The 14,664-nt window shown below is 40.5% G+C and overlaps 1 protein-coding gene across 2 annotated transcripts in view; it reads right to left on the bottom strand.

Annotated features, from left to right (window-relative positions):
- Positions 1–14,664, bottom strand: part of FBXL17 (F-box and leucine rich repeat protein 17) — a 638,862-nt gene that overhangs the window by 428,076 nt on the left and 196,122 nt on the right. The gene's annotated exons all lie outside the window — the stretch shown is intronic.

The following is a 14,664-nucleotide window of genomic DNA, read 5'->3' as shown; positions in this document are numbered from 1 at the left end:
TGAAATTAACCAGAAGGTATTTTAGGTATCCATCAATCCTTATAAGAAAGTATAAAAAATATAAAAAGAGAAATATATTAATAACAAGAATAACACACTGATAAAAAGTACAATAAAATGTATTTAAAAAGACATAGCTGATTATTCTAAAAACCATTTAAGTTCAAATTCAATATTTAAACCATTTGGAACCAAAGTGTCGAGTGCAAATATCCACCGCATCTCACTTTGGGCCAAACGTTTTTCCATATTCTTGTCTCTCCAATTGCCTTTGATGGTTAGTGAGATGCGGTGGATATTTGCACTCGACACTTTGGTTCCAAATGGTTTAAATATTGAATTTGAACTTAAATGGTTTTTAGAATAATCAGCTATGTCTTTTTAAATACATTTTATTGTACTTTTTATCAGTGTGTTATTCTTGTTATTAATATATTTCTCTTTTTATATTTTTTATACTTTCTTATAAGGATTGATGGACACAACATAAAGGATGTCACATATAGGGATGGACTCAGCCTGAATGAAGTAGGGCTTAGCTTTTTAGATGTGACATCCTTCCTATCAGGTTTATACATGAAAATGTTAGAAAAAACGGATATCTCAGATCCATGCCCTTTTCAAAGATGGCGGAAAACACTTCACATGCCAGTAAAGATTCAATCGGCATAAGATATGAAAAGAAACATTTGGTTTGAAGATCCTATTTATGGACAAACAAAGCGCCTTGCAGAGGATACTATATATAAAGCCCAACCGGTGCCCCAGCGCAGAAAGCAAAAACGAAAGCCTTGGAACGCAAAACGTATGCACTGGAGCGCAAACGTCACATCCGGTTTGGTGTATCCCGGCCGTGTAGTGATCTGATTGAATGGGGAAGTGTTTTGCAGTAACACAGCCCACCGCATCACTTCCGCTTACACGCTGGATGCGATACATGTGAATGTAATTGAACCTAATTGTAAGGGTTTAAAAGCCTGACACTTCAGAATATTGGCATCCACGTCTGAAGAAGGAGTCACCTCCGAAACATGTCACGTTGGATGCCAATATACTGACGGGAGAATACACGCTTGGGACCCTTGTTCTGATTAAGCCTGTGCGGTGGTGCAAACCCGTTGCTTCCCCGGGACTTACCATCGAAAAAGCACCAAGCCCACCGCACCCACCAACAACGGTGAGATCAAATCTGGGTTACCCACCCCCGTCGCCTTGTATGGTATTTTGCTGTTTTATATGTATGTTATGAAATTCATTGTCATACCTTGTATATGATTTACATGCAAATGCACTTTATTGCACTTGCACTTTTTAAAATTTGTGTTTATGTACAATAAAATACCTTCTGGTTAATTTCATCCCTTCACGGGTCCAGATCTTTAATATCAGTTGTATTGCTCATTGCGCCACCTCTGTCGACCAAAACAAAAATTCTTTGGCATTCCTAAAGAGACAGTGTTGCTCTTTTTCGGTCAGCAGAGGGCAGCAGAGCTTTATACAACTTAAATAGTGCGCAGACACAGTCACCTTAAACCCTCTTTTTGTCTTAAAACTGTCAGTTCAAAGAAAAAATCCCTCACTTGACTGTCGGGCGGACGCAGAGTAGACGCTCGGACAGATAGAACCTTTTCTGGACGGAGCTGGGGGTGGACTCAAAAACAGTATAGATGCGGCAATTTGAAGACACAGAAGGAGGTACTGCATCCGTGGGAGGAAATGCTGCATGCCTGACAGAGCCAGCGCATGGTGAGCAGAAACTTTCACCTGCGCTAGCGCCTGGTGGCTGAGTGGAAGGACTCGGAGCTCACAGTTAACTCCGGAGAACAGAAGGGGGGGAGGGGGGCCGGGTGAGTACTTTAAAATATGCTTGCCAGTACCTGAAGTGGACGGAGCTCATAGGAGGCAACACCTAATAGACATGAAAGCAGCGTGGACACTGATGAGGCACCAGGGAACAGCCCCAAGGAGGAGACAGATGAAAGACGAGGAGAAGGGTGCACCCCTCCTGCTGTGCCTGAAATATATTGCTGCATACAGGTTTGTTGAATCTTCTCACTTATCACAAATATCACTGTAGCACCAATCAAGTGATACTCTATTGCATAACCCTAATTAACCCCTCCCACATCTTAACCCTCCCCCTAGTGCACAACCCTAATTGCCCCCATCTGTCTCCAGCAGCCTAACCTAAGTGGTATTATGGTGTGTGGCGTAATGTGTCTGGGGCATTACGGTGTGTGGCGTAATGTCTAAAGGTCCAGACACACGGGGCGACTATGCCTAGCGTGTATGGACAGCGATGATCATGTTCATTGCTGGGGGGAAAGACGCTCAGTGCATACACACTGAGCGGCTATCACCCTGCCTGGTGCCGACAGCGGGGGAGGTAGGCTTTGCATAGCGCAGAGCTATGCAAGGCCTTCCTCAAAGCCGCTCATTTGCTGGTAATACCGAGAGTGTGCAACAGCGCTCATCGCCGGCCTATACACACTAGGCAACTTTGAGCTGAAAGCCACTCAAACCTGCTGTTTTGAGTGACTTTCAGCTCAAAGTCGCCCAGTGTGTATGGGACTTTAGTGTCAGTATGGTGTGTGGCGTACTGTGTAAAAGACATTACAGTGTGTAGCATAATGTGTAAGGGGCATTATGGTGGGGTGCGTAATGTGTAAGTGGCATTACAGTGTCTGGCATATAGTGTCTGGGCCTTTATGGTGTGGAACATACTGTATAGTGTAAGTGGCATAATGATGTGCTGGGTAATGTGTAAGGGGCATTACGGGGGGGGGGGGCAGAAACTATTTTGGCTGGGAGTGGGAGCAAAATTGATAGTTATGCCACTGCTTATATAATAGAGTGTAACAGTAATGACCGGTCTGTCTATATGAGGTCAAGTCAATTACATGCAATGTCTTCACAAATGTGAGTAAGTATGGCTGTATGCCGCATAAAAAGGTACCATTGACTCCCCAAGTAAATATGTGTAAAATTGGGCACTAGAAGGGTGCCCGGATCTTCATGCCAATGCAATGGCAACTAGCACCCTACACATGTAATTGGATTGACCCCTATCTATTAAGCTCACTTTTCATCCAAAGACAAGGCGTAAGCTAAAACAAACTAATAGGCATGTTGGTTAATACATTTTAATCACCCCTCATATATGAATGTTTAAAACTTAAGATTTGCCTCTTTGTTTGCATATTTGAAAGTATCATTATAATGCCACAGAAAGTCTTACAAAATGTACAATCTAGGTCTCTAATAAATGTTTGCTGATGCTGTATGCGTGGTTGCCCCCAACATGGTCATTTATTTTTAGATTGTCTCCATTGTGTCTCAATTTTTGTCACTTACTTTTTTTGGGTTTCTAAATATACCGTACGAGCATCATCCTGCATGGATGATAGTGCAAACTGTGCATGAACTTTGTACATTAACAAAATCCATAACGGAACATTACAGCTGCCTTGTAATCACTGCACAATGGTTTAATCAATACCACAGAACAGTTACAGAGTGTCCCTTGTTCAGCCTTAAGACGAGTTCGCCATTAGTAATACATCCTATTTACAGTAGTCACAGAAGTGACAACTGTGTCTAAGTAGAAGAGGTGTAAGCACAAAAAAATTATTTTCTTTAAAATGGAATATCACATTATATGCAATACCATAAGCAATGGAAGCTTTCTTGTATTGTGCTGTGGTTGGAGGGATCCAGTAACAATTTAAACCGTTTACACCAAAAATTGCTTATGTACTACCTACTGTGTATGCAAAATCCACTTTACAGTAACCCATAGCAACAGATCGGAACAAACGACGGTCAGACCGTGTACACAGCGAGATGTGCTGCAGAGGTAACACAATGGGGGACATTTACTAAGATGTATATTATAATTCACATGTGATGTTGCTATGGGCAACCAATCAGATCCTGTCTACTATCTTCTAGAGGGTGTTTAATAAATAAGAAATAGATTCTGATTGGTTGTCCATCACATGTGAGGTAGAAACAAATCTTAGTAAATGTCCCCCAATGTGTCTGTGAATGACACTGTATACAAACATAAAAGGGATATACTGTACACCCACCAACTATTTCAGGATAAACATTGGCTGAAATTTAAGGCAGTATGTACCCTAGGGTTACCACCTCATCCCTTTAATTCCGGACACATATTAATTGCACAGGGTCTGTGGCAGTTTAAAACCAGGTGAAATGGAGTCTTGAAGTCAGCCAGCCACAGAACATGTGTAATGAATATGTGTCCAGAATTAAAGGGATGAGCTGGTAACCCTAATGTACCCGGTTAAGCAAATTACAAATTCTGGGGGGAAAAAAAGTCCTTTAAAGTAGATAAATTATATGTAGAACTAGATACTACTAGGCATCACCGTGTTTGCAGATGTTCTTTGTTTTCAATGGCACAAATTGACAATGCGATATGTCACAGACGTCTTCATGCTTACACAAAAAAAAAAACGATAACAAAATGTCCTTATGTTTGAGCAATAACCAGTTACAGCTAAAGAGCACCCAGCGATACAGGCATTACACATCGAGTGGTTTGTCTTTGACAGATATGTAGTACATAATACAAAGCAAATAAAAACATTCATTTTGTTAGTAATAGAGACAAACAGAGTAGAATGTAATACAAACAAAAGCATCATTAACATGCCAAATGACAGTAAGCTGAATTTATGATTATGACTCGAAGGCACAATAATGAGAACAAAAACATATTACTACTGCTGCTTTTATTTCAGAAAAAAAATAGTCATACATATTGCCATTTATAACAAAGATGTCTAATACTCTAATTTACCCTCAATGGCCACAACGGGATATTTGAACATACTGACTGCAGAAGCTACAAATCTATAGAACTGGTTTGGCCACAGAAATACTCATGCCCATTATATTGCCTTTAAAACATCAGGAAGATAATACTTAAGTCACTTACTTTAGAGTAACATGCTATTTATACGGTTTTACTTTTGAAATTAAGTTGTGCTCATTTCCAATAAAACATCACTGTCTGATAAGTTTCTTTCAGAACTAAGTTGAGACTATTGATTGTATAAACTCAATGTTGTCAGATCTCACATTTTAAAGATTTAACTTGCAATTACAATTTGGATGTGTGTGTGTACGGTGATGTAAACAGGAAATAATCTGCTTTTCTTTGACCTCAACATTTGTCATGGGACCATGCATTTGCTCACAAGGAAGAGATCATCAGTGTTGCCCTATTGTCCCTCCCCCTTTAATATCCCCTGTTGCTCCCACTGTGCCCACCCTCCCTCTGTGAAGAGACCTGGAAGGAAACCAAAGTGTTTCTTCATCCATTCATCAAGTAAGGGGATGGGAGTTGGCAACTCTCTAAGTTGGGAGAAATGCGTACAGGAAAATAAAGGTTTTTCTTTCAAAAGTCAAGACCAATAAACATTCTTCATATATGCTCTAAACCTTGTATGCAGCATACCTGTCACACAACATAGAAAAGTCCTACTGAGTGTAAATGTAAACAAATTATTTGGAAAAAAAAAATTAACTAAAGATCAATCAAAATAAAGATTGAAGAAAAGGAAGAGGCTTAAAAAATGTCATATAGGACAATTCAAATGTTATGGACACGCACTACAGGGCATCTAAATGAACAGGCGTCTGAGCAATTACATTTTTGCGCCGATCAGATGCCCAGCAGACATATTTTTCTCACAGTTTCTGGAGTTGCAGAAAAAAACGTGTGTAATAAGTAGGTTATTCTGGTTGACATGTATTCAAATTGATTTAGCCTATACAAGGTCATTTTTTTCGCCAGTCTAAAGCATTCCTCCTGTCAACTCATTTGTTCGCCTCTCCTGTCTAAAGTCGAATATTTAGACATTTTTTCTAATTGTCTAAACTCTGTAATGTTAATCTGATTTAGCCTATTCAGGGTCAAACTGTCTAAATGGATTTGACAGTTTTAAGTCAGGTTCTAGACAATGTGAACTTGACATTTTTACTGTTACGACGACTAATTTATATATGTACACACACACACACATATATATATATATATATATATATATATACACACAGACACACACATACACACACACAGGTGGGGCCGTTCTCTCCATTGCCACCAGCATGCCAGATTAAGTATCTGGCGGCTGCCAGTGGAGGGCGGGCCAGTGCGTGAGCGTCTCAGACGTGCGGAATATTAAACTACAAAAAGTCCAATAACAGTGCATGAGTGGTGTCATACTGACGTGTTTTGTCATCCAATGAAAACTATATCAAACCTTTGATAAAGTTGTCAGTGGACAAAATGCGTCAGGAGGACACCACTCAGGCACTGTTATTGGACTTTTTCAAGTGGACTGCTCACACAATCCAACTGCTCCCCTCTCTTCAAAACTCCCATCCCATCAGGTCAAGGTTGTTGCTTTCAACAAAAAGGACATTGGGATAACACCACCTGCTATATATGCACAAGATTAATAATTAAAATACTAATACCTACTTTTAAATGTACCCAATTGATAACAGTTTATCGTCAATTAGTGCTCCACCTTCATTATTATTATGAATGCTTACTGGGGTTAAGATTCAACTTGAAATTAAAATAGATATAACACTATATGAACCTTTTAGTGCCAAGTGAATTTGTCAAAATAGGTGTGAAAATTGTGAGCAAATGTTTTTATTCATCATAAAGATCTGTATTGTTTACCTTATATAGGAGATATAATCTTTTTATACGTAACATTTTTTTATTTGAATTTATATAACAAATGTGAGCGATGCTCGCATTTTTAGCAGATGTTTTGAACATCTCTCAGAGATGTTAGCCCTCAAAGGGTTAACCACCCTTGACCTAAGCAACAAAACATAGATGGTCCGATGCCCAAGGTGTATGAGTGTTCTATAAACAGGACCAAGTACAGTAATATCTATTGTGACACACACTATTTTCTGCCTCTGTCACCAACTCAAGATCTACAGTAGAGATGCAATAAAGACAGATACTCCCCTTCATCTAGTAAACCAGATTATAGGTCATCTGTTGAAAGGAAGAGCTCAGGGCGCACATTACATGGTGGGAAGCCTGGATTACCCAGTGCTTATAGAATGATTATAACTGCAAAAGGTGGGCTGGCAATTATTTTAAAGTTTAACCTCACAGCTCTAAGAGAAGAGTTTAGTAGGTGAAGAATAAAATGATTAGAACATTTATCACAGATAATAATGTGTAAAGCATATAATCTAAGGATCTTAATTATACAAGAGCATGATAAAATCCTCAGTGTTTGAGTTATATGAAAATGGGAAGCTGATGCACCATCCACTATATATATATATACATTGTGTGTGTATATATATATATATATATATATATATATATATATATATATATATATATATATATATATATATATATATATATATATATATAGCAATATTCCCAGGGTATTGCTACTCCAAAGAATCAGGCGGCACTCGGTTTGTATAAATCAAGTTGACTATATTTGTGCAAAATTCACATATTGGCATAAATATGTGAATTTTGCACAAATATACTCAACTTGATTTATACAAATCGAGTGCCGCCTGATTCTTTGGAGTAGCAATACCCTGGGAATATTGCTGTATACCCCTACTGAGGAAGGCACCAGTATATTTAACCCTCGACGAGAGTGCCGGTCAAACAGACTTGTATATATATATATATATATATATATACAGTAGCTCCCGTGAGGGAAGACAGCACTCACCAGACTTCAAACAATAACGGTGTAAAGGAACACGTGGTCCCAGGTTTAATAATTCTTACTTGGAGCCTGCCGACGTTTCGGTCCAACACGGACCATTATCAAGGCAGAAGGTGTCCAAACATGTCAGCATCAAACAGCAGTGCAACAGCAAGGGGTAACAGGGACAGGGAGCCTCTGACCGGGTCCCTGTTATATAGGGGAGTGAGTGTACTCCCACCGCTAATTGCGCTCCACAGCATGGAGCGCATGACGTCACTTCCGGTTAAAACCGGAAGTGCGCGGCCGCAATGTATTGCGGCAATACGGTGCCGTTCTAAGGCACTAGGGATAGCGGTCAGCTATAGTACAGCTGCCGCTGGAGTGGTAAAGGCTGGCCAGGACAACTGGGGCTGAGAGACTGAGTCCGGTGGTTATGCATCATCCGGACATGTGACCTCTGCACAATCGCGGCTGCTGATTGGTGTTAGAGAGTCACGTGTCATTTGTTTATATGGGAGCTGTCAAAAGCGTGCAGTGTGTGTGTACTAAGGCTGCAAACAGGGACCCGGAGCAGGTTAGGGGTGGAAGGGGAAGCACATAAATATACATGTGGAAAATGAAATACAATGAAATAAAGTAAACGCAGCATATGATGCACATATAGAAATGCGAAACTATCAAAAAATACATGCAAAAATATAAATGAAAAGAGTGTATATGAAAAAAATATACATGAAAAAATACATTAAACGTGCAACGCCACACGCATTATGCAACAATAACTGATGACACAGATTGGTGCTGAGGGCCACCAGAGCACTATAAGGGATGGGTCTCCATGTGCCCCCTCACTACTTGACTGTTACAAAATTGTAAAGGGTCATGGGGCTAAGGGGACGGCCACTTAATTAATGCTGCATGAGAGACGTGGTAAGTCCGTGTACCATTCATGGACCACGGCAAAAATATATATATATATAATAGGTACAGTGCAACATGTAATGAAAATGTTGCTAGAGGACATCAGAGCATTATAAGGGGTGGGTCTCCATGTGCCCCCTCACTATTTGACTGGTACATATGAAAAAAAGGGGTATGGGGCTAAGGGGACGGCCATGTATTAGATGCTGCAAATGAACGGTCAAATTATGACAAGCAAGGTAAGATCGGTAAAAAATTATAAAGGGGATAGCCGCCATGTGCCTCCATGGGAATGATTATAAGGGGCCTGGGAATGGTAGGTTATATAGTGAGGATGGTGTAGTATAAGTAGGGGGTAGATGGGAGGGCCAGTGCTACAAAATCGTGAAGCACGTCCGTTACCGTCGGGTGCGTGCATAGATCGTGATATATGCGTTGGCGCATGACAATGTGGATGCTGCGTAGGCAACGCTGACTGCAGTTGGACGACAGATCACTTAGATCAGAGATAGGGATCCATGGTAGGGGACCAAAAGTTAAGAGATGAAAGAGAAGAAAAAAGTGAAAAAACGTGAAAAACAATCTTCACATCCAACGATGGGTAGATAATCCGTCTGGTCTATCCATCTAGGTGTGGAGTCCCAGGTGTAGGCACAGAGTGTCCTAATGTCCAAGAAAAATGTTCAAGGGGTTATTTTCGTTCATCCCTTTGGGCGCAATCGTATCAAGTCTGTAGATCCATCTACTTTCTAGTCTGCGTAGTGCTAGAGTTCTGTCGCCTCCCCGGGGGGGTGGAGGTATCCAATCGATGAGTTTGCACCTCAGATCAGGTACATTGTGTCTGGCCTTGATGAAATGTCTAGGAACTGGGAGGTCTGCTGTCCCGGTGGTAATGGCTTGTCTGATAGACATTCGATGGTTAGCCATCCTCTCCCTGAATTTTCTGGTAGTCATACCGACGTAGTATAGCCCGCATGGGCATATCAAGATGTAGATTAGGTGGTCCATCAAGCAATGTAGCTTGTATTTGATCTTAATAGGTTGTCCCGTCCTGGGGTGTGGAAAAGTAGGCCCAGTCAGCATACTACTGCATGTTGTGCAGCCGCTACATTTGAAGCATCCTGGTCTTCTCTCATGTAGCCAGGTATTACTTTGTTGTTTGTCCGGTTGTTTAGTGGGTCTCATAAGGAGTTGCTTGAGGTTTGGGCCTTTCTTGTAGGCCATCATTGGAGGTGGTGTGTTAGTCAGATGGAGTAGGGGATCAGTCCTTACGATTTGCCAATGTTGGCGAATGGATTTATTGGTCGTTGTTGCCATATTATCAAATGTGGTAGTGTAGACCATCCTCTCTGGTTTCATTCTGCTATTAGGGCATGTTTCTTGATGTTTTTGTCTTGCTTTTCTAAGACATTTCGTAATCGTAGATGCTGAGTAACCCCTCTCCTTGAATCTTGTTGACATCTCAGTCAGTTGTTGTTCCATCATAGTATCCTCTGAGTTATTGCGCATAACTCGCATAAACTGAGAGATGGGCAAATTGTTCTTCAGGGCTGGGGGATGCTGGCTGGATGCCAGAAGCAGTGTGTTCCTATCCGTAGGTTTACGGAACAGGGTGGTGTTCAGCTGTCCGTTGATCAAGGTGACGGTGATGTCAAGAAAATTAACCGTGGTTTCACTCGCTTCGGAGGTGAATTTGACCGGGTTGTCAAGTGCGTTCAGTGTGTTGACCATGTCCAGGAAAGTCTCAGTGGTGCCAATTTGTAACAGTCAAGTAGTGAGGGGGCACATGGAGACCCATCCCTTATAGTGCTCTGGTGGCCCTCAGCACCAATCTGTGTCATCAGTTATTGTTGCATAATGCGTGTGGCGTTGCACGTTTAATGTATTTTTTCATGTATATTTTTTTCATATACACTCTTTTCATTTATATTTTTGCATGTATTTTTTGATAGTTTCGCATTTCTATATGTGCATCATATGCTGCGTTTACTTTATTTCATTGTATTTCATTTTCCACATGTATATTTATGTGCTTCCCCTTCCACCCCTAACCTGCTCCGGGTCCCTGTTTGCAGCCTTAGTACACACACACTGCACGCTTTTGACAGCTCCCATATAAACAAATGACACGTGACTCTCTAACACCAATCAGCAGCCGCGATTGTGCAGAGGTCACATGTCCGGATGATGCATAACCACCGGACTCAGTCTCTCAGCCCCAGTTGTCCTGGCCAGCCTTTACCACTCCAGCGGCAGCTGTACTATAGCTGACCGCTATCCCTAGTGCCTTAGAACGGCACCGTATTGCCGCAATACATTGCGGCCGCGCACTTCCGGTTTTAACCGGAAGTGACGTCATGCGCTCCACGCTGTGGAGCGCAATTAGCGGTGGGAGTACACTCACTCCCCTATATAACAGGGACCCGGTCAGAGGCTCCCTGTCCCTGTTACCCCTTGCTGTTGCACTGCTGTTTGATGCTGACATGTTTGGACACCTTCTGCCTTGATAATGGTCCGTGTTGGACCGAAACGTCGGCAGGCTCCAAGTAAGAATTATTAAACCTGGGACCACGTGTTCCTTTACACCGTTATTGTTTGAAGTCTGGTGAGTGCTGTCTTCCCTCACGGGAGCTACTGTATTTACATAGTACTGTCCATTGGGACACTGCTATTTATACGGCACCCTAGCGGTTACCATTTATGTGGGTGAGAGTGCAGGTCCTGTATACTTACATATATATATATATATATATATATATATATATATATATATATATATATATATATATATATATATATATATACACACACACACACACACACACAGTATATATATATATATATATATATATATATATATATATATATATATATATATATATAAAATCCTATGTTAAACTAAAAACGGATCCCACTACAGATTACTTGTTAGTCCTGGAGGGAATCCTTAAAAAGGGTCTAACTGATAAAGTCATCACCTTAGATGAATATAGATACATGTACAATAGTTGCCCTAACTTGGCCACGTTCTATCACCTACCAAAACTCCACAAAGGGGTGATACTCCCCCCTTGCAGACCTATTGTCGCAGGAGTGGGGTCATTAACATCCCGGGTGTCAGAATATGTCGATGTATTCATTAAAAAATATGTTCCAGAGATAGAGACCTATCTAAGGGACTCCACTCATTTACTGCAGTTGCTGGGCGATATTGAGTGGGAAAAAGGTTTTGCATTTGCTTCAATTGATGTACAGGCCTTATACACAAGTATCCCCCATGAAAAAGGGATACTTGCAGTGGAGGCACGCCTCAGAGGGGACTCATCCATATCAATGGCCCTCAAAGAGTTTATTTGTGACTGTCTTAGATTTGTTTTAAAATTTAACTATTTTGAATTCTTGGGGGAGTGGTTTCTCCAGATTTGCGGGACGGCAATGGGGACCATTTGTGCCCCCAGTCTTGCTAATATTTATATGGAGGATTGGGAGAAAAACTCTATTAATGAGGAACATCGAAAAAATATCGTTGTAATAAAACGTTATATCGGCGACATTATAATCATTTGGCGGGGGGGTCCCATTGCCTTCGATAATTTTGTACAATGTCTCAATCACAACACGTATAACTTGAAATTTACCTCAGTATACCATGAATCCAGTATTGAATTTTTAGATATAGTTTTATCTGTCGACCAAAATGTAGAGTCAAAAAAGATCCAGACCCAAACTTTTTTTTTAAAAAGTTGACTCAAATAGCTATTTGGAATACTCCAGCTGCCATTATGGCGCCTGGAAAGAGAATATACCCTTCTCACAATTCTTACGTCTGAAAAGGAATTGCTCCAGCACTGAGTCATTTGAAGAACAAGCATTGGTGTATAACAATAGATTTAAAGAAAGGGGGTATCCGTCGGGTACCATTCAAGGAGCCCTTTCTCGAGCCCGTAGTCTAAATAGGGATGATCTGTTGCTTGTTAATCAAACTCCATCTGATATAAAGAAATTTGAGGACCCAATGTTTATCACTCAATATAACACACACGAAAAAGAGCTAAGTTATATAATGAGAAAACATTGGAAAGTTCTCAAACTAGATCCAGTTCTTTCAGAACATATACCTGAGAACCCTAGAATTGTTTATAGAAGGGCAAAAACTCTCAAGACATTTGTTTCAAAAAGTCAGCTTGAAATGATTGAAGAGAAACCATCCAACCAAACATTTTTAGCTCTTAAAGGTAGCTTCCCATGTAATAGCTGTAAAGCCTGTACATATATGAAAAAGGGCAATACTATACCTGGTGTTGATTTTAAAGTTACAGATTTTATTAATTGTAACTCAACTTTTGTTGTGTATCTCATCTCCTGTGGATGTGGTTTTAATTATGTTGGAAAAACTAAGAGAGTTTTAAAAATAAGAATTTTAGAACATATTAGAAATGTAAAACACGGGGTACAAAATCATAGTTTGTCGCTTCATTTTAAACAAGTGCATAATTGCGATCCCCGTTCTCTAACCTTTAAAGGGTTGGAAATAGTTCAGAATGGAAAGAGAGGGGGTGATCGAGAAAAGCACCTCTTGAAGAGGGAGACCTTCTGGATCTTGAAGCTTAATTCTCTTGTGCCGAATGGGCTCAACGAAGGTTACGAGATCACCCCGTTTATAAATTAAGTTCTTGTTAACCGTTGTCCTAGATATCTGTGTATGTAACAATCTTTGAGCTTATATATCTCTCTGTTTTTCCTGCTTTTTTGTACTTTTATATTTAGTCATATCACTTTTGGTTTTTAGTGTCAGATTTGTATATAACAAATTCTTTTCTATTTCTTCTATTATGTGGTTACCGCAGAAATACTAAAATATGCGGCAATTCTTGCTTAAGAGTTTGTTAACAAATTGCTCTAAAACATATACAAGGTATAAAAAGTGTTCTCTATGTATAGATTGCACCTTTTTTGAACACCCCCTCAAGAGGTGGTGTGTTGCTCTAAATAATAATTGCAGCGCGAAATACTTGTGCCTAAAAAAGGGCATTTTTTCTTGCGCTTGTTTTATATATGTGCTGGTTTCATATGTATTCTTTGTGTGGCCGTATATATTTGTGGAAAAGCCTTCTAAAAAGTGTTTTTTATACATAAGAAAAAGAGAGGATTTTTTTCCTTCTCTTTGTTTTTCTCTGCCAATGGGCTAATAAGATTTGTGAACAATTGTTATATTATTGTATTATGTGTATTATTAAGCTGGGGAAAGCTGCCCACGTTTTTTAATAGATTTACTCCCATTAGGTACATACACACCAGGAGAGATTTTTTCCGGTTGCTTTTATTTTTTATTTATTTTTCATTAATATATATTTTTTTTATATATATTTTTTATTCTATTCCATGTTTCCCCCCCAATTGGTAGCACATTTGCCACTATATCAAGCGGCAACCAGCTTTATCTATTTCCGCTTACTACGGATAATATCCACTGGCCGCTAAAGGTCAAATACAGCCTGCAAAAAGGCACCAGTGATGCACACACACTGGGAGATTTTCCCTGTAGTGTGCTCGTATTAATCTTTAAGATCCCCCCATACGGCAGTGCGCCCGCTGCTATATCGAGCGGCAGCGTGTTACTTCTTACTCCGTCCAAATGGGATTACCATTGGTCGCCGTATAGGTGATTGACAGGTTGCGGGGTACTTCTAGTTACCTGTTGAGCGTAGTAGCCACGCCCTCTGACGAAGTCTTAGTGACGAAACGCGTCAGGGCGTGGCTGTCTCCCTCTCCGGTGAATCCATCGTACCTGTCCTCTCCAGGCAGCGGCATCGCAATCCAGCGCTGCGGCGTCCAGTGAGCTGAGTCAGGAACTTCCCGGCAGTATCGTGAGCAGCTTTGCCCCTTGGCTTATATATTTATATCGTGTGGTATCCAGCCCACAGCTGTTTTTTATGTGGTACGAGTCCCTTTTACGTGTACCTTGGAGATATATTTTTATCCATTAAAGTGTCTT

The sequence above is a fragment of the Crinia signifera genome, chromosome 1, assembly GCF_055691185.1.
Source record: "Crinia signifera chromosome 1, ASM5569118v1, whole genome shotgun sequence".
In the NCBI taxonomy this organism is placed as follows: domain Eukaryota; kingdom Metazoa; phylum Chordata; class Amphibia; order Anura; family Myobatrachidae; genus Crinia; species Crinia signifera.
This window is presented reverse-complemented; position numbering and strand designations above follow the sequence as displayed.